This window comes from Ictalurus punctatus, chromosome 11 (assembly GCF_001660625.3).
Source record: "Ictalurus punctatus breed USDA103 chromosome 11, Coco_2.0, whole genome shotgun sequence".
Lineage (NCBI taxonomy): Eukaryota > Metazoa > Chordata > Actinopteri > Siluriformes > Ictaluridae > Ictalurus > Ictalurus punctatus.
In genome coordinates this window covers 19,056,401-19,076,590 of record NC_030426.2, presented here as the reverse complement: position 1 = coordinate 19,076,590, position 20,190 = coordinate 19,056,401, and the positions used below count along the sequence as shown (strand labels likewise).

The window sequence follows — 20,190 nt, the reverse complement described above, 5'->3', positions numbered from 1 at the left end:
TTAAAACAGGTACAGCAAATATATCAGGTGAAACTGTGGTATAAATATTTTGATGAAACCTGTTAACCAATAAACTTCTTAACAACAATCTTTTTAATACTTGCACTGCTGCTACCTTGTTATACCCCTTGAAAATTCAACTTTGTAGGCATATATTAGGCGTATATCTCTTATCATGCTATTAAATTCTTATACCAGTCTTATACCATGTCCCTATCAACTGACAGACTTTACCTTATTTGACAGTGTAATTAAAACTTCTTTGAATGGAACTGATTCAAATCCTGTTTTTATAAGTAATGCTTCAAGGTCCCTGCTGCTCCATGTCAGAATTTTAAACATGATTTAAACATGCTTCAAGGTCTGTTGGAAAAAAGTAATCTATTTGACAAAAATAATAAACAAAGGCAGTTTTGTTCTGTTGTTTTTGAAAACTGTATTCAAAGTTTTTCAGGAACTTTGATGAATATATTTCAATTTGTGGGATTGGCAGATAGGCAAAGCTGGATCCTTAAGCAAAAATCTCTATTTCTCAGCTGAATTGTTGGTAGCTGCTTAAAAAAAATTACACCTGACCACCACTGCCAAATGTGCTTTCTGAACATCCCTGTCCAAAACCATGAGTATCAATATGAAGCAGGACCACCTTTTACTATTATTATAACCTTTACTCTTCTAGGAGCATTTTCCTCTAGGGTTTGGAGCGTGGCTGTGGGGATTTGTGTCCATTCAGCCACAGGAGCGTTAGTGAGGTCAGGCAATAATGTTGGCGAATGGTCCTGGCATACAGTCTGCATTCCAGTTCATCCCAGAGGTGTTCGGTGGGGTTGAGGTCAGGGCTCTGTGCAGGACACTCAGATTCTTCCACTCCAACATCAGCAAACCATGTCTTCATGGAGCATGCTTTCTGCACAGCAGCACTGTCATGCTTGAACATGTTTGGGAACTTGCTTGAACATCCAGAGAAGGGAAATCTTAAATTACAAAGTGCATGAGGAACATAATAATTACCCAGGAGGTGGTTTATGCCATCAACCCAGATGCTGGTTAATATTGATTTTTAGAGATTATACCCATGCAATTGTTAGAGTATATCATCCTCTCAGTTTTACTGACATCAGTGGAAAGAATGTTATCTGCCTGTCAGCTCTCTCGATTGGCCATTATATTGACCAAATGTGAGTGAGACATTTTGTCGCTGACATGACACTGACATCATATTCAGAGGCTGTGAATTTGCTCTGAGAAGTTAAGAGTCTCTCACTTTGGGAAAAAAAATTCTATTTTTAAAATGAATCTTCAGTAACCTTTTTATCGTGGATAAAGTGGTGGTGGATCTGGAACCTATGCTGGGAACACTAGGGGTGAGGTAGTAGTACACACTGGATAAGAAGCCAGATTGTTGCAAGGCAGCATACATGCACATCCACAAACTCATTCATGACTATGTGCACAGGAGATGGGAACAAGCCAGAAAAACAAGAAGAAACCCACAAAGACACAAAAAGAACATGTAAAAGTTGTGTTGTAACATGCTGATGTCGTATATCTGCTCTTTTTAGGGTGGTTTTCACAGCAAACTGATTTTTTTTTTTCTGACCCAGTGTTCATTCGAAATGGTCTGATGAGGCCTAGCTGCAGATTCTACTGTATACCAACCTACAAATACTGATCCTGCACATCTCATGGAGCTTCTTTGTGGAAAAAGCCACCTGTTAATGCCATCCAGGCAGGCTAAAGATAGGTCTCTTTAAACCCGCACTTACTGTTAAAATGCAGCGGCCACTGTGAGAAACAATTCTAGCGGAATGTATAATATATAAATATATTGATAGAAGTTTACAGGCCTTGTAAATGCTGATATGTAATCCGATCTGAACAGGTGTTAGCAACAGTGTTTGAAGGTTTCTAAAAATGTTCTGACTTAGATCGGTGAATTCTGTACAGTGAATTTATAGATTAGTATCTAGAGGGAAGGTCTTAAGTTAGGAGTTGCGGGTTATGTCGCAATAAGTTTGAATTCTGTCCTGTTTGGACACTCGTTCTTTATCTTCTGCAGGTAAATTTGGAATGAAGGTTCATACAACCACTTTATGTCCTGGCTTAGGTTTACAAAAGTATGTTATTGTATTTATCGATTTTTTTTTTTTTTTTTTTTGCCAAAACATTGTTTCAAAGTTATTTGCACCCCACACAATGAATAAGCAGTGAAGTGACTTCTGGAGAGAAAAACAGCTTCGAGTTTCTTCCCATGATGTTTAACAATATTAGAGATGCTTGAAGAGGTGTGGTATTTCAGGCTTGTCTGAACCATAGACCACCATGCCGCTTCAGAGGATAACAAAAACTTTGCAAGCAATATCATGTAACATTTTTATGGACTATTAAAGCCACTCTAAAGAAAGGGAGAAAAACAACAACAACTAAATAAAAATATTTATGACCAAGATTTAAATACTGTAATGTCCTGGAAGATGCAACCAAGATCTGGGCTAAAATAGCTTGTTACTTGGAATATTTTGGGATATTAAACGTGACATTAAAACAGTCCCATCAACACACCTGCACCAACACTCAATGCTAACCAGCAAAGTCTGTGGAATTTCGTAAGGAAGTTGCCCACAAAGATTATTGTTGTTTTCAGGAAATTAGATCAGTGACTGAATGACTGTATTTGTAAAAATATTTCCTACATGCAATTAGGGAGGCACACAACTACACACACACACACACACACACACACACACACACACACACCCTTTTAATTACTGGAATTCAATATGTGGTAGCGCATTGGCAAAAACATTGGCTTTTGGCCATCCACATATAGATACACACACACACACACACACACACACACACACACACACACACACACACACACACACACACACACACTGTAACAACTGGAATTCAATATCTGGTACTGTTACCATGTCAAGAACTATGAGAACTATGACTTATTGCCAAAAGCAGATACCCTCTATCTCTTTTTTTAAACACACACACACACACACACACACACACACACACACACACACACACACACACACACACACACACACATACTAAAGTTGATTAACGATTGGTGTGTATTTCTGGCCTTTGCTCTCTCTCTGCCTGGAGACCAGAGGGAAACACAGAGTCCGGGTCTACATAATCACAGGATCTGAACAAATTGCCTGAACTTCTCACAACGTTGAACATGCTGCTGTTCAGCCACTCTTCACACTTCCGAACACGAATAACCTGAAGAAGGTGAGTCTTTCCCATTATTAGAACAAACAGCAATAACACTTTAACCCCTCAAGCTTTTTTTCCACCTGCCTACATCAAAGAAATGTCAGAGTTTAAAAGTGTTAAGTGATGAGTATGAAGACTGTCACACAATTCTTTCTCTCACGATGTGTAGGAGTAGCAATGGAAAAAAAACCACAACACATATCATCAAACATCATATCAAATCCAGAGATTATGTTAGAAATGCTCAAAAGGAAAGTGAGAAAGCATTTCATAAGTATTTTAATAAGCATCTCTGGGTAATGTGATGCTAAATACATGTATGCAAAAGTGACTGTGTAATTGAATTAATACAACTTGGGTTAACAATGGGTTACTCAAGACAGCAGAGTATGAGCTATTGCCATTCTGGTGCCTTCATTTACCACTGTGGGTGCATACTGATAAAATAAATACGTGTCTACTTAGTATTTTGTCAGTATTAGGTACTTTTTGGGGGAATAAAATGCTGCATTCAAACTAAATTTGCCAAAAATACACATACATAGGAATGCCAGTTAAATGCTACCACTGGCTTATTATTGAGTTATACTGTGCATTTGAAAGTTCATTATAGTAGAATTACTGTCATGCAGTGAAACTAAAAGAAAAAGCAATGTGTGAATAATGTAATGAATTGATGTGTTTAAAGCCTAAACAATAGACATTGTCCCAAAGCAGCTTTACAGATATCTGGATGCAGATTTATATTTAGATCCCTAAAGAACAAGCCAGAGGGACAAGGAAAAAGTCCCTGAGAGGAACCAGGTTCAAAACTAGAACCATTCTCTCCTGGGTGGCAAAGAGTAGTGGGATTATAGATCTTTACTTTTCCATAAGTGTATACTATAAAGTCAAACAGTGCTGAGTATGTTGAAAGGATGTTCAGTATGAGCAGTAATTTCTTGATGATTACAGCAGCAGCTTTTAGAGTAAGAGTGAGAGTTGGGAACGATGTATTTTTGGGAAGTGCGGGTTTCGTCTGAAATAAATACTGAGTGAGACACCTTGTCTTTGTTGTATTGCAAGGAAGCCGGCAATAAGACCAATATTATCAGCAAGGTTTTGGTAGTCAACACATCATGCACATGCTTACTGAGTAGCTAAGCCATAATCCATTTTGGACCAGCATGGAATATAGTCTGATCTAAACAGTTTTCTTTAGCAGAGAAATGCATTTATTTGAGTTACCACTTCTATTTCATACATGGGCATTATTGACTTATGAAGGAAGAGGAAACTTCAGATTAAAACCGTGGTTCTCAATTGGTTCTTCTTTGGACTGTAAAGTATAGCCAGAAGGCCCTTTTGTTTTGTTCAGTAGTTTGTTCTTTTGTTCTCTGTTGTCCTGTTTAAACGCAAATGCTGACAAGACTGTGTTGTTAAATTTTTTTGTTTTGTGTGTGTATGTGTGTGTGTGTGTGTGTGTGTGTGTGTGTGTGTGTGTGTGTGTGTGTGTGTGTGTGTGTCTGAGAGAGAAATTTTGTGTTGAAATTGACAGGTTCTACGTTATTGCTGCTTCATCTTGAACCCAGGTTTTATATTATATAAACAGAACAGATAGACTTTCAAGGAGAGGTGTGACTTACAGTTCTCCATGTAGTCTGAGATTCAGGATTTTCCCTTCATTTTAATCAGATCTGAAGTAACTAGTAACTTGCTATTTGAGTAGTCTTCTCATTGGATACTTTATTAGTCTTACTCAAGTCATTATTAACATGATTACTTTTACTGTTACTTGAGTAATTATTTTTTATAAGTAATTTTAAATTGTACTTGAGTACAATTTGTGGCTACTCTACCCACCTCTGGCTGGTGTGATAATTGCGGGAATGGGCAGGGGTACCGGTGTTCCTATTAAAGTGGCCAGTGTAAATTAAAAATAAAAATGCATCATAAGTTCACTAACTAATTATACACCAGAAATAAGAGAATGCAACAAAATAATACGGTGCTCACCACTTACATATGTGCCACTGATTTAAAAATCACAAGGTTACCATTGGAATAGGTTATGCCAGATTACAATTCTAATTGTAAGACGTAAGCTCTAGTACGACACATATGTTTAAAAATGAATTACCTCTCAGTCAGCCAGTGGGAGTTTACAGGCACTTTTAAAGTAAGAATGAAAATGCACAAAAAACAACAAATGTAATGTCAAGCCTAATTAATTTGTCCCTGCCTAGATTGACTCTCAATTTGAATTTGATGTGTGTCAGCAATGACAGATGTCCCCAGAGGAGACAAGGACTTGATGATCTGCAAACCCATCTCCCCACCATATTTCCCTATTTTCCGGAACAAAAACTAATTTCTATTCTTTCTATTCTCATTAGGCTGAACTTAAACCCATGTTTTTTAAGGTCTGACACAAAACACTTGTTTTTCCCCCCATGTTTGTGTTCTCCTGTGATTTCTCAGAGTGCGTGTATTTTGCAATCCAGTAATGAGACAGAGTGCCGAGGCAGACGACACCGCAAATGTTCCTTCTCGGCTAACATTCTAGCACTTCTAAATGGCTTGGACAGGATGTTCATAATTTGCTTTTATTACAAGGCTGTCAAAAGCAGATCAGGCAATTTATCTGTACATGCTGGCAAACAAGTACATGGTTTCAGTGTGCTGAGGTTAATTTGTAGATCCTGATGTTGTTACATAAGCTAATGTCATTGCATTGTCGTGATCAGTGCTGTACAAACAACACAAATGGTATGAATATACAGTGAAAATAGCATTAAGTCTGAAAGTTAACCGGATTTTCAACATAAACGCTAATAAAGACATCATTATTGGTAGGACAATGTGATGTCCAAATGAGATTATAATATTTTAGCACTGCATTACTATACTTAGAAATTAAACATTATTGTTGTTCAAGCATCTGTGGCAACAAGTGTTTTATTATACTATACAGTGGGGAGAAATATGTATTGGACACGTCAACATTTCTTTCAGTAAATATGTTTCCTATGAGGCTATTCACATGATATTTTCACCAGACATCAGTATTAACTCAAGAAATCCGGAAATATAAAGAATTCAGAACGCTGAAGTCCATAAATGAAGTTATGTGTAATAAAGTGGAAGGACACAGGAAAAAAGTATTGAACACGCTAACTGAAATGTATTTGATACTTAGTGGAGAAGCCTTTGTTTGTAATGACAGCTTCAAGACGCTTCCTGTATGAAGAAATTAATGAGCCGCAGTATTCAGGTGTGATTTTGGTCCATTCTTCTAAAAAATTGTCTTTAAATATTGTTCACTTGGAAGTCAGGTGATTGACTGGGCCATTCTAACACCTTGATTTTTTTTTCTCTGAAACCAGTTTCCTTTGCTGTATGCTTTGGATCATTGTCCTGCTGGAAGGTCCACCCATGTCTCATCTTCATCATCCTGGTGGATAGCAGCAGATTCTTCTCAAAAATATTCCGGTAAAGGGCTCCATTCAACGTTCCTTCAATTAGATGAAATCTGACAGTACCATGTGATGAAAAACAGCCCCACACCATGATGCTTCCACCTCCAAACTTCACTGTTGGTATAGTGTTTTTAGGGTGATGTGCAGTGCCATTTCTTCTCCAAACATGGTGTGTAGTATTACAGCCAAACAGTTCAGTTTTGCTCTCGTCTGACCAGACTACACTCTCCCAGTATTTCATAGTCTTGTGCAAATGAGTTGTAGAAAACTTTAAATGAGCTTCGACATGCCTTTTCTTTAGTAATGGAGTCTTGCGGGGTGAGCGTGAGCAGTGGAGTGCATTGCCTATTGTTTTCTCTCTATCGATGGCACCTGCTGCCTCCATGTGTTTCTGGAGCTCTTTCTGAGCGGTCCTTGGTTCATGGGCTACTCTTCTGACTATTCTTTTGACTCCCTGGTCAGAAATCTTGAGAGGAGCTCCTGTATGTGGCCGGTTGATGATGGAGTGATGTTGTTCCACTTGTGGATATTTCCCCCAACGGTGATTATTGGAGGATTCAGAAGTTTTTAAATATGTCCGTATCCGATTCCACCAACGTTTTGCAACAATAAGGTTGCGAAGGTCTTGGGAGAGCTCTTTTTTACCCATCATGACATGTTTCTTGTGTGACACCTTGGTAACGAAAAGCCTTTTTATAGACCATCAATTTACTAACCCAGCTGATATTACTTTGCACAGATAGGGGGTATAATTACTTATGGATTTCAGCTGGTTCCTTGCCTTAGAGAACTGCTTTTTCTTAGCGTGTTCAATACTTTTTTCCTGTGTCATTCCACTTTATTACATATAACTTTATTTGTAAAGTATATGGACTTTAATGTTGTGAATTCTTTATATTTTGGGATTTCTTGAGTTAATACTGATGTCTGGTAAAAATTTCATGTGAATAGCCTGATGGGAAATATATTTACTGAAAAAAATGTTGACACGTTCAATACTTATTTCACCCACTGTAATAATAGTGTAACTTCTGAATCTGGTAAATGGCTAAGACAAAAAAGTTTTTAAAAAGTTTTTTTTTGGTGGCTAATGATTTGAAACACCTTGTAAGACAACCATTACACAACCGTTGCTGTGACTTAGCAACCCATGGCCAGTGAAATGATACAAACATTTGTATCTGGTGAACAAACAGTTATCAGATATAACAGCACGGTGAGAATGCTTTTAAATTACATAGTCAAATCTAACTGTTCTACATTGTCAATGGTACCTTTCCTTGTTTCTGGGGCAGTACTTCTATCTTTTTTATTTATTTAATATGTATATTTCTCCTGGAAATGTTGAAAAAGTGTTATAGTATTTTTTTAACGGCTTAAGTTATGTGCATAAACAGTGTAAAGCTTTAAAACAACCCAATATGCACCTTTCTAGGTAAAAGATACAGTCTACCTTGTAACTTCTTGTTACGCCACGGCCAGCAGAGGGCACTGCGGCACGGCTTCTGTCTGGTCACGTGACTCTTTTGTTTTCGTTTGCTTCCCGCTTGGACATTGAGTTAAGTTTGACCATGTCTCTGATTTGCCCCAGGTGTCCATGTTTTGGATTGAGTATGTTTGCTATTTAAACCCCTCATGTGACTGCACACTTCGCGCAGTATTATAGTTGGTATAGTTTGTACCAAACGTCTGATGCGGTTCCCTTTTATGGTTGATTACGATAGTGAGTGCGTTAGCATGTTAAGCGGTCTGGTTTCATGCCCTACTCTAGTTTCAAGCCACGATACCAGTTTCTTGTTTTCCTGGTGAAGACCGCATTTCCTGTGTTTGTTTGTCTACTGTTAATAAAGACTTTGACCTGCACCTGCATCCGCCTCCAGTCTACGTTTCGTAACAGAATACTGCGCCCATGGTGCGGAAGCAGCAGGTAGCCATGAGCGCCACCGAAGAGGCCAGGATTTGGGCGCTTTACCGTTCGTCCCTGGAGATGAGCAAACAGCTCGAAGAGGAAATTGCTCAGTGCAAAGCCGAGCTGCGCGCCGCGTCATCCCTCGTGCAATTTACCCCGTCCCCGCTGCCGAAGAGCGACGCTGTGCAACGCAGCCAGCTAAGTGACCTGACCATCTGGGTCTTCCCACTGCAGTGGAGGTGCACCATGCTACGCAGTCCAGAGGTGAAGGCTGGCCCAGAAATTTTTTTGGGGGGGAATGAGGACAGCAGAGCTCCAGCCTGAGGCCTACGGGGAGGTCTCAGCTGTGGAGCTCCCACCTGAGGTCAACATGGCGACCTCAGAGCGACAGCTTGAGGCAGCTGAGGAGGCCGTCCCGCTGCCCTGCCCGGCTGAGGAGGCCGTCCTGCTGTCCAGCCCGGCCGAGGAGGCTGTCCCGCTGCCCTGCACAGCCAAGGAAGCCGTCCTGCTGTCCAGCCCGGCCGAGGAGGTCGTCATGCTGCCCTGCACAGCTGAGGAAGCTGAACTGCTGTCCAGCCCAGCCGTGGAGGTCGTCATGCTGCCCTGCACGGCCGAGGAAGCTGTCCTGCTGTCCAGTCCAACAGAGGAGGCCGTCCCGCTGCCCTGCATGGCCGAGGAAGCTGTCCTGCTGCCCTGCCCAGCTAAGGAGGCTGTCCCGCTGTCCAGTCCCGCTGGGGACACCGCCCAGCCCTCCAGTCCCGCCCAGCGTTCCAGTGCCGCCGAGGGCGGCACCCTGAATTCCAGAGCCGGCGCCCAGAATTCCAGAGCCGGGGGCGGCGCTCTGCATTCCACTTCCAGTGCCGCCGGGGGCGGTGTTCCGACTTTCAACTCCGGTGGGGGTGCTGCTCCGCCCCTCTGCTGCCCGACGGAGGCTGCCTCACTTTCTATGGCAGCGAGAGACAGCTCGCACAGGGGCCCGGGACCCCCGTTGGAGGGGGGGTTCTTGGTGCTCTGGGAGGAGCACCCTTTGGATGGGGGTTCTGTTACGCCACGGCCAGCAGAGGGCACTGTGGCACAGCTTCTGACTGGTCACGTGACTCTTGTTTTCGTTCGCTTCCCGCTTGGACATTGAATTAAGTTTGACCATGTCTCTGATTTGCCCCAGGTGTCCATGTTTAGGATTGAGTATGTTTGCTATTTAAACCCCTCATGTGACTGCGCACTTTGCGCAGTATTATAGTTTGTACCAAACGTCTGATGCGGTTCCCTTTTATGGTTGATTACGATAGTGAATGCGTTAGCATGTTAAGCGGTCTGGTTTCATGCCCTACTCTAGTTTCAAGCCACGATACCAGTTTCTTGTTTTCCTGGTGAAGACCGCGTTTCCTGTGTTTTTGTTTGTCTACTGTTAATAAAGACTTTGACCTGCACCTGCATCCGCCTCCAGTCTACGTTTCGTAACACTTCTCTTCAAAGGTATCCATTTGATGGTATCAACCGATTGACAAATAAAAGATATTGGTTTAGTACCCACATTTCTGAGCATATATAAACTTATGCTTAAACATATAGAAAGCTTTATTCCAAAAGGGATCAGTTCACATATGGTAAAGATGCCAATGTAATGTCGGGGTGTAATAACACTTGAGTCATGTGACATAGTTCTTTGTTTATATAAGGTTATGTTATTCCATTTGCAGGGCTGGTTTACATTAGAACAGCATGACAATAGACTTTGTATCTTAGTTTGATACAAATTGATCTGATGGAGTAACATAATGTTGATGTGAAACATCAAACGTTCACTGAATTGAGCAGTTAAGTAGTTCCAGGAAGACTGGCCAATTTGCATTAGTGCAATCAGGCAATGTTCTTTTAAGCCAGTTGTCACTACAGTGTGAGACTGCTGTCATATACAGGAGATCCAGAAGACGTTGCATAGCACAAGCATAAAACGTACACAAAATACTCAGATGCACTGGTTAATATTGACAGAAAATAGGGACAATGATTCTGTAAATATGCAGAATTTGAACTTGGGACTAGTAACATGGAAGCTGCAGGTATGGCAGGTTAAAGGGAAAAAGCAACAGCTTCTGAATCTCTGAAACAGAGCTGAAACACCAGAGGTAAAATACACAATGTTGATTTTAATGTATTTTCCTCATGGTTAGATGACCATGCGTTCTCTTGTCTAGGTTTACTCTCCAGTTAAATATACCTGATTTAGATAATCAAAGACTTCAGCACAAGTGGCCATGTTTAAATTAGAGCTTGAACAAACACTCCAGAAGAAAAGCTGGGCTAACTTTGATCTGTAGTTATTGCTAGATGTAAAGGCTAATATGGGGTTAAATGCAACATTTTCTGGACAACACTGCAGAAACTAATCTAATCCCTCCATTTAAGCATCGGCTTAATAGATTTAACCTTATACCTGTATTCTTATGGTGGGATAAAATTGTCTTTAGGACATTTCTGCTTCTTAATTTTTTTTCCACCTCATTTTTCTCCCCAATTTGGTCACCTCCTGCCAATTCCCATCCATCATCCTGCTCTTCCCTATCATATGACTGCTACTAACTACTAACCAGGGATGATTAAGGTTGAACAATCTCAGAAACAGCTGAAGCTAGCCAAATGACAAGTTTTCAAACTTCCGCTCATCCTGTGTCACAGGGCAGCATAACACTACAGTACCTAACTCTACAGTATCTAAGACTCTTCTACATACATGAGCTCATATCTACAGTAAGAGGTAATTAGCTTTTTGCTGAATTGTACTGCATTTTCAATTCCCCAAGGCTATAAAGGTCCCACGGATGGACTTCCAATTTCAAAGTCCTCCATTAATGTTCAGTGGTGTTCAAGTCAGGAGGCCTTTACTGTATATGTGAAATGGTTAAACATCTATTTTAGTTAGTGTCTGGGAGAATATATGATTCATTCATTCATTCATTTATTAATTATAAAGCAACCACTTTGTCCTGGTCAAGGTCAGAGCAGATCCAGAGTCTATCCAGGGAACACTGGGCACAGGACAGGAATACACCCTGGATTGGACACCTGTTCATCACAGGCCACCATGCACACACATTCACAAACTCATTCACACCTAGGGGCAATTTAGAGTCATTAGTCTATCTACAGGCAAATGCATAGTGCAATGTTGCCAGTCTTATTTTCCACTGAGTTTTATTCATTCATTATTTAATTTTCAGTAAGCACTTTAGCCAGGTGAGGGTTGCAGTGGATCCAGAGTCTATTCAGATTTAGGGTAGCCAATCTAACATGCAAATCTTTTTGGAAGGTGGGAGGAAACCAGAGAACCCAGCGGAAACCCAAATGGACATACGTTGAACATGTAAAAGAAAAAAAAAATCCCATACAGACAGCAACCTGAGCTCAGGATCGAAGCAGGGACGCTGGACACTACCTGCTGTGCCACCCTGCCACCCTAGAAGATTTATACGTAAACATCTATGCTGTCAGGTTCTTGATTAGTCTCATCCCTTTCGATAGCACACAGGGAAGGTTATAAGCCACCATCTAGTCCCGCAGCGTGATGATCTATACCGGTCATAGCCAAGCTCTTGATGAGAGTTATCACCTGTACAGCTGCTTCTTATCCCCGTCAACTGAATGCGTCAAAGATCACTAATGAATCATTCACAATAAGCTGTCAAGAGCTCAGGGAACTTTTAAGCCTGCAATCCCACTTCATGCAAATATGCTCAAGACTTTAATTATTTTGGATTTATGCTGATGCACTACAGTAAACCAGAGGGAGAGTTTTGATCTGAAGATGGGATTTAAATATTTCATCCTCTTTACATCTTCTCTTCCTGTTTTTTGGACATCCTTCACTGTTTTATTAACACCCACACTTTTTTTTCTTAGCTGAATGAATTCATTTAGGGTCTTGATATAATTCTGCTTTCTGTCATTGATTTTCTGTTTCTTTTGAAGATAAAAAGAGCAGTGAAGAGCTCAGAACCAACATTTATCACAGTCACACAAGCAGTGTTTTATCGAATTCCTCTAATTACTGTACAGTTTCATTTCACTGCGTGTGTGTGTGTGTGCGTGTGTGTGTGTGTGTGCATGTATTTGGCATGTATTTATCGCTTGATATGCATGTAAGCATTTGATAAGTTTGATAAGCATTTGCCATGTATTTATCGCTTGTGAGTCAAATTTGAAATATCTAAAGGTTTCCAAATCCTGATTATCACGGCCTCTGGTGCAGAGCTGTTGGTGACAGAAGGGCTGTTTGTGAGTCAAGCCTGTTTGCTTTTTTGTCTTTGCCAAGAGTCTCTTTTGTCATTACCTTAACGGTTCCTCACTGCTGTAACAATGCAATAAAACGGAATGACGCAGTATGCCTGGTGTTTATGTGTTCGTGTGTGTCTGGAGGGGGCTGTTGGATTGCACAGAGATTTCTTCAGCAACATCAGGGAGATGACTCAAGGCCCTCTGGGCAGGGCAAATAAATGCAGATCAATGTATGCCTCATTGATCAACAAAAGAGGCAAATTTCAGACTTACCCGTCCATGAAAATGTGTTTGTATACAGTATTACTGAGAGCATAGTGTACGATTCTTCAGTCTCACCTTATATGAAGTGCCTCTGTGAAGTGCCTCTAAACTGTGCAGTTACATGTAAAGTAACAACTGCAGATGTGATACACATGTGTCAAGGTGACATTACAAGTTGATACACTACCCAGTGTGCCACTATAGTTGCGTCATAATATGCTAATCGAACATAATCAGTGGATTAACACCACTCTGAAATGTACATATTAACTACACAGGGCATGCAGATTTACAGTATTTTAAAGTGCGACTTCTTTATAATGTGTAAGTACACAGTTTTTAGAGATCCCCCCCCCCCGCCCAAATTCATCGCCAACTCTTTTCTAACAAATGCAACCTGGCTCACAAAGTGCTGTGTACTCACCATCTCTGGAGGCAACTATGTAGTAGAAGAAAAGGAAAAAGAGAAAGTTTCATAGAGAGGCATGAGTTTCATTCTGAATCACTGTGTAAAAAAACAACAACAGTTTTTTTTTTCACGTATCCATAGAGTAACTCGTTTAACATTTAACAAAAAAAATGATAAAGTGACAAAATCTACAAAAAGGTCAAACTTGTCCTTTAGTGTATGATTTTTCATTAATTCATTCATTCATTCATCTTCAGTAACTGCTTTATCCTGGTCAGGCTTACAGTTGGATGTGGAGCCTGTCTCAGGTCCTCTGGCCACGTTTCCAGCGCAGAGCACCATGAACTTCAACAACATCATTCACGCCAACTTACAGTCACCATTCCACCCATTGGCATGTCTTTGGGAGGTGGGAGGAAACCGGAGAACCCGGAGGAAACCCACGAGGAAAACACCGTAACACCACACAGACAGTAACCTGAGCAATTGTTTATTTATTTCTGAAGCATTAATACCGAAAATAGTTTCTTTCCCCTCATACATATTTTTAAGCACGCAAAGTAAATTGAAGCTCATCAACACAAATGACAAACTGCAATTAAAATTTAGGTAGGTATTTTTAAGATGACATTACTTTATTTTCATTTGCTTAGAGGAAAATTACACAGTTTAGATCACATTACTCAGGTAATTACCTACATTTAATATTCCCGATCATGCCAGACGTGTGCAAACGAAATTTAATATCAGATAAAACCAGAACAAATGGAATATAATTAATCAGAGCAGAAGTATTATTTTATGTAATAATTAATTAATGATCCTATTACATTTAATTAGAAAAGTCCCTCACATGATGATGATGAATGAGATCTGTATTTGTGTATACAGCATGTTGGTTCTTAAACCTACAATAAGTTGTTGTATCTGTATGCCGTGATATTCATTATATTACAGTGTGAGAGATGATTAATAAACAGTAAATGTAGCTTTTACTAACATCTGCCTTACTGGATATTCTTCCTGGTTTCCTTTCTACTTCGGCAAAATAATTATGAAGGTAGTCGTTGTTACGTGTATAACTGGTTAAGTTCTTAGACACAGGTCCATTCATCTAGTAATAGCAAACCAACTAGCAAAAAAACCTTTCATAAACACACAAAGAAGCTTTTCATTTGATGGTTTCTGGAAAGAATTTGTGTGTGTATATATTTGCAAATGTGATTAAATAGGGGTCAGTAGCAACACTAACATTCAGAACAAGTTACAGTGGTGAAACTCCCTCTGCACATGCTCAGTAGTGTCCTCTGCCTGTCTGCAAAAGAACAACCTAATCACAGCTATGAGAAAATTTATCATCAAAAGTCATATTTTGATGCATGAAAGTATCTTTCCTTATCTATTTTGAATGGTGTTCATTTTATATCCAAAGAAATCAAAATAGGCAATTTTGTTCACTGTCTAGTTGACTATAATTCAGGGGTGGCACAACTACTTCAAAAGTGGTGGGGCAAAAAAATTTGTCTGAGAGAAGAGGTACATCTGTCATTTGTCTATTAAAACATACAGGCTAAAAATGTATTTTGCTTTTAGTGCTATATGGAGCCAGGGTCTGATTAATATAGAGTAACAGGGCACAACACACATTTTAATGAGTGTCAGAGTCATTTATTTTGATCTCACATGCTTCATTTTGTAATTTACTCCTCAGGCAGACAATAACAGCAAAAAAATTAGTTCACAGTTAGAGATCAATAATTCTAAAATATATTTTAAAAATCGAAGACATGTTCATGTTCTGAAGTAACTCTGTTTCGTTAGAACATATTTTTAGCAAGACTTACTTTTTTTTTTTTTTGGAAGAATGTCATTTGAGGAATATTCCTATTGTATAATCGATTCAGAATACAGACTATGTGCATATATCACTTAAAATATTGAAACAACGTTAAAACCATAATGAACTTTCTTTTACTTTCACACTATCTGTTGTTACCCAGATGAGGACGGGTTCCCTTCTGAGTCTGGTTCCTCTCAAGGTTTCTTCCTCATATCATCATAGGGAGTTTTTCCTCAACAATGGCTCGCTCATTAGAGATAAATTCACACACTTAAAATCTGTATCCTGTGTTTATATGTTTCTGTAAAGCTGCTTTGAGAGAATGTCCATTTTTAAAAGCGCTATACAAATAAAATCGAATAGAATTGAAATGTTGGTGATATTGATTCAACACATGATTACTAAGCACCAGTGAGTGCCAAAGCATGGTTAACATTTTACTGCTCAGAGGAGATCCCCTTTAGGAGAAATGTCCCACCACTCTGCTGAACTGGAAGTTCAGGCCTGTCTGTTATAGCCTGAAGTGCTGGGTCACCACCCCAGTAGTTTGAAAAGTGCTGGGTCAAATGCCAGTGCACCCCTGTTTCTCCGGCAGTCCTGCTATAAATTAGCATGATCAATAGTTGACAATGCTAAGCTGCTTAGATAGTGTATCAAATTTCTTGATGGCTGAAACTGAGTTAGAGGATCAGTTGTATGGGTTTATTTAACGGTGTTTAGTCTATTTACTGTATATTTAACACAACACATAAGAGATCCCACTTACTAGAAAAATGGTTTCCTTCCTGAAACACTTTGTGGCACAAGGGTCCCAGAGGATTCAATTCCGTTTTATTTGTATAGCGTTTTTAACAATGGATTTCTTCACCAAGAAACTTTACAGAAATATATCAATTCTGGGTATAAATTTTACATTTATAAAGGAGCAAGCCAGAAACAGTGGCAAGGTAAAACTCCCTGAGACAGCATGAGGAAAAACCTCGAGAGGAACCAGAATCAAAAGGGAACCCATCCTCATCTGGGTGACACCAGATAGTGGCATTATACATAACTTTCCTTATATAACTGTATACTATAGAGTCAGAATGTGCAATTGTGTAAACAGGAACTTATGAGCAACTTATGAGTATGATCAGAATAATTTCGGAATTCATTTTAGTTTTAACTTAAAGTCTATTGTGTTGAAGTTATCAACTGTTCAGTTACCGAGACTTGAGTGCAAAGCTTTTCTAAGGCCCTGTTTACACTAGTGTGTTTTACGTTTTAAAAGGCATAACTTTTGCTATGGTTACATCTGTCGTCTACATTACTCTGGCGTTTTCGACCCTCGAAAACGGAGAGTTTTGGAAACGTCGAAAACCCCGTTTTAGTTTGAAAACTCCAGGCTCGTGTTTCAGTGTAAACAGATCAAAACGAAGACTTTGGAAAAAGAAGGCGTGGCTTCACCCACATTCGCTCCCTGATTGGGTCTTCTGGATCACTGTGTATCCTTCCCTGATTCGTCAAGCCCCTGCCATATGACCATTATGCTACCTTGAGCGTACACACAACAACACAGAGACTGAACCGCAAAGCTTTGCTGGTTTTGTTGTCATTCTTAGCAGCCATTGTTATATTCTGTATTTTATAATACTGCAGCTGCCTACGTGCGCAAGAGGCAAGTTATGATTAGAGCAATCGACAACAAATCACATTTCGAGCAGCGTAAGCCCTACATGGACCGCCGGTTTGTTTTGCTTGCAGGTGACTAGCAAACAACTTCCTGTTTACACTTGTATTTGCATCCCCAGTGTGCATGAATGGTCTTGTGACATGCGTATTCGGTCGTATAGTGTGGATGGAGATCGTTTCTGAAACACAGCGGAAAAGCCAGTGTGGACGAGGATCGTTTTCATTTTAAAACGCCGTTTTATAAGGAAAACGCACTAGTGTGAACAGGGCCTAAGGTGGTGGATCCCAGTCCAGATACACACCTAGTATCTGATATCCTCTTATTAGTATCTGTATTTGTATTTGTTTAGAAAACATTATGTTCTCCTTTTGAATAATGTATTTGCCTTTGGTTACATCCCTAAAATGTACCTATTATGTGACAAAAACCTGGAGCTTTAGAATAAAAAAAGTGACAATGGTTACAACTGAACCCACTCTTCTATATAAAAGTGTTGAAATTGGTGAAAGTGGCGACCATTGGTAGTAGTCTTTGGTTAAACACATTTGCATGTTATAAATGATATTTACAGTGTATCTAGACCGACACAACACTTTTTATTAGGTGCATGTCTAGCCTGTTTTGAGCCTGCATGTTTGTATGTTTTAGTAAGTGTAGTAAGTACTCTATCATAACTACCAAATCATAAGTTTTATCAAACTGCATCATCAGACACTAAATACTTTAAATCGTATTTACGGAAAAATATTCCAGTTTAGAGTGTTTAGAGTCTGTTGATGCAGAGTGGAAAGTGGGAAATCCTGTGAAATGCAAATGAAAAAATCACAACATGTAAATTCCACTGGTTTTACTCATTTCTGTCCAGTTTGCATTCAGTCTCTATGGCAACAACATGTGGGCCTGCAGTGATTCGCGCTGTTTTCGCCTCGAGACAGAATGGCCAAGGGGGTTAATTGGAAAGTTGTCTTTATTAGACTTCTAAGTGTCAGAGTTCTAGCTGTAGGCTATAGCGTTATTTCCAAAATTAAGGGACTAAATCTATTTCTTGACCTTTTCAAAGCTGGGACGTTGATGACAGGAGACGCTGTTCTCAGAGAAGTCAGAATGGTTTAAAAGAGATATCAAAATGGAATCTAGGCAATGTAAGAAATTCCTAGAAAGCTACAATGCTGTTATTATGGTGCACTGACACAGTTATACTGTATTCCTGCATCTACATCTTGAGATGTTACCTAAGATATTAGACTGTTTTCTTGTAACATCGGTATCCTATTAGAATATTAGATTCTGATGTGAATAATTACATACTGCATATGGTATATTCTTTACCAATTTGCTTTGGTTTTGTGCTTTGGGTTGCAACGCTACTGCAGCCACTGGTCAAAAGAAAATGATGTGTAGCAACCCTTTATATTAACAAGTCCTTTCTTTTAGCAGCCTCTTTGGTGCGGTTATTTACCTCTGGGTAAGTTTACTCCCCCTACAACAACGACAGTTCCGGTGAATGCTTTTATTTAAAATGAAGACTGGCACGCACAAACAAATCCAAAACACAATCTTAAGCCAGAGAATCCAAAGTTGAACTTGAACTTGTGAACTGGGAGTTGGAGTCCGTGGTGGCCATGTTTGTAGTCAGTGTTCCGTTCTGGGAAATGGAATTGGATGCCGAATTCGGCATTGACATGACACAAAGAAACTGAAAATATTAGAGCAAGTAAAATTGACTTAGTTTACTTAGTAGAGGCAAATGAACTGCAACGGTAGTGACTAGAAATGGTTCGCTATCTGATTGAAGCTAATCTTTCAAACTGTCCAGCCAAACTGGCAGTGTTTCCTCTCAAATTTCTCAAGTTTCTGTCACTCTTCTTTCCTCCTCATCGACTGCTAACATCTCACTCTTACTGCCACCTTGCTGCCAACTACATTTATCACTGAACAAAAAAAAACAATCATCATTCTCACTAAGAGTGCTTGATTGACTAGAGATACAGCTAGGTAACGTTAGCAAAAGTAATAAGATGCATCAGTGTTAAGACTGACTATCTTTCAAATATCCACAATTTTATCAGGTGTAAAGTGTTTAATGTAAATGAACTGAAATGTGCTAAATATGAAGTAATACAAACAATACATACGTTAATATCAATTAACTACATATGCCAGTATTTCTGTAGTAAATTTTAAGCTGTAAGGCTTCTCAGAAATCATTTGACCTTTTACATACTTTACATACTTCCAGTTTTCTGTGAAAAGAGCCCAATGTCTAATACTAGATTCAAGAGTCAAGTAGCTTAACTGGCATGGTAAAATCGTTTACATTTCCAGCGCATTGGTGCCATTCAATTACATACATAGGCCTACACATTTACATACATTCACACACAATGTAAAATAATTTTAAAAAGTTATAAAATAATTACAATAAAAGAAGGAGAAGAAGATACACAATGATTTGTCTGACCATTGTATGCATCCGTAGAATAAGTTTCTCCTTCAAGCAAGAATAAATGCTTCTTAAGAAGATGGTGAATCTGCAATCTCTCGGACTGCCAGGAAACTTGCTTGTAAAACCTTGAATCTATTTTTTTTCTCTGCATCCTGGAAAAAAAAACACTTTTTTTTTTTTTGATTTCACTAGAAATAATAAATCCTAGACAAGGACCATTTTGTTTTATAAGGTAATTAAAGTCCGGCTTCACTGATGACTCATAGATCACATGGTTAACGGTGTTGCTTTTCAATACAAGTCTCTCTTTATTCAGAAATACTGTACAGTCCTAAGGTCTAGCGGTAGTTGTCTGAATAGTTCATCAGCAAAGCCCTACTGCTTTCCCTTAAGGCCATGACATACTCAGGGAATGATGTCACCTTTAACCTGGTGCTGATATTGCAAAGCGACGTCATCTGCTAGCTGCTGAATGAAGAGTTGCACTGCCTTCTGCAAGTTTTTCACCTCTCTTTCTCGCTCTACTTCTCAGTTCAGTCAGTTCAGTGCTACAAATTACATTACTTGCACATTAGCTATCACAAGCACATACAGAACCTATTAATCTGTTATGCTTCACTCTTTCGCTTCTTTTTTTATCTCCTAAAACGCCTGAAACTCAATCCACTGTATCT

At 39.4% G+C, this 20,190-nt stretch overlaps 1 protein-coding gene across 2 annotated transcripts in view; it reads left to right on the top strand.

Moving 5' to 3' along the window:
* The first annotated feature begins 3,117 nt into the window (after positions 1-3,117).
* lepr (leptin receptor) overlaps positions 3,118-20,190 on the top strand; it is a 59,674-nt gene continuing 42,601 nt past the window's right edge. For both annotated transcript variants that reach the window (XM_017480265.3, XM_047158461.2), the window contains exon 1: positions 3,118-3,258. The gene's annotated coding sequence lies outside the window, so the exon portion shown is untranslated. The remainder of the gene's footprint in view (positions 3,259-20,190) is intronic.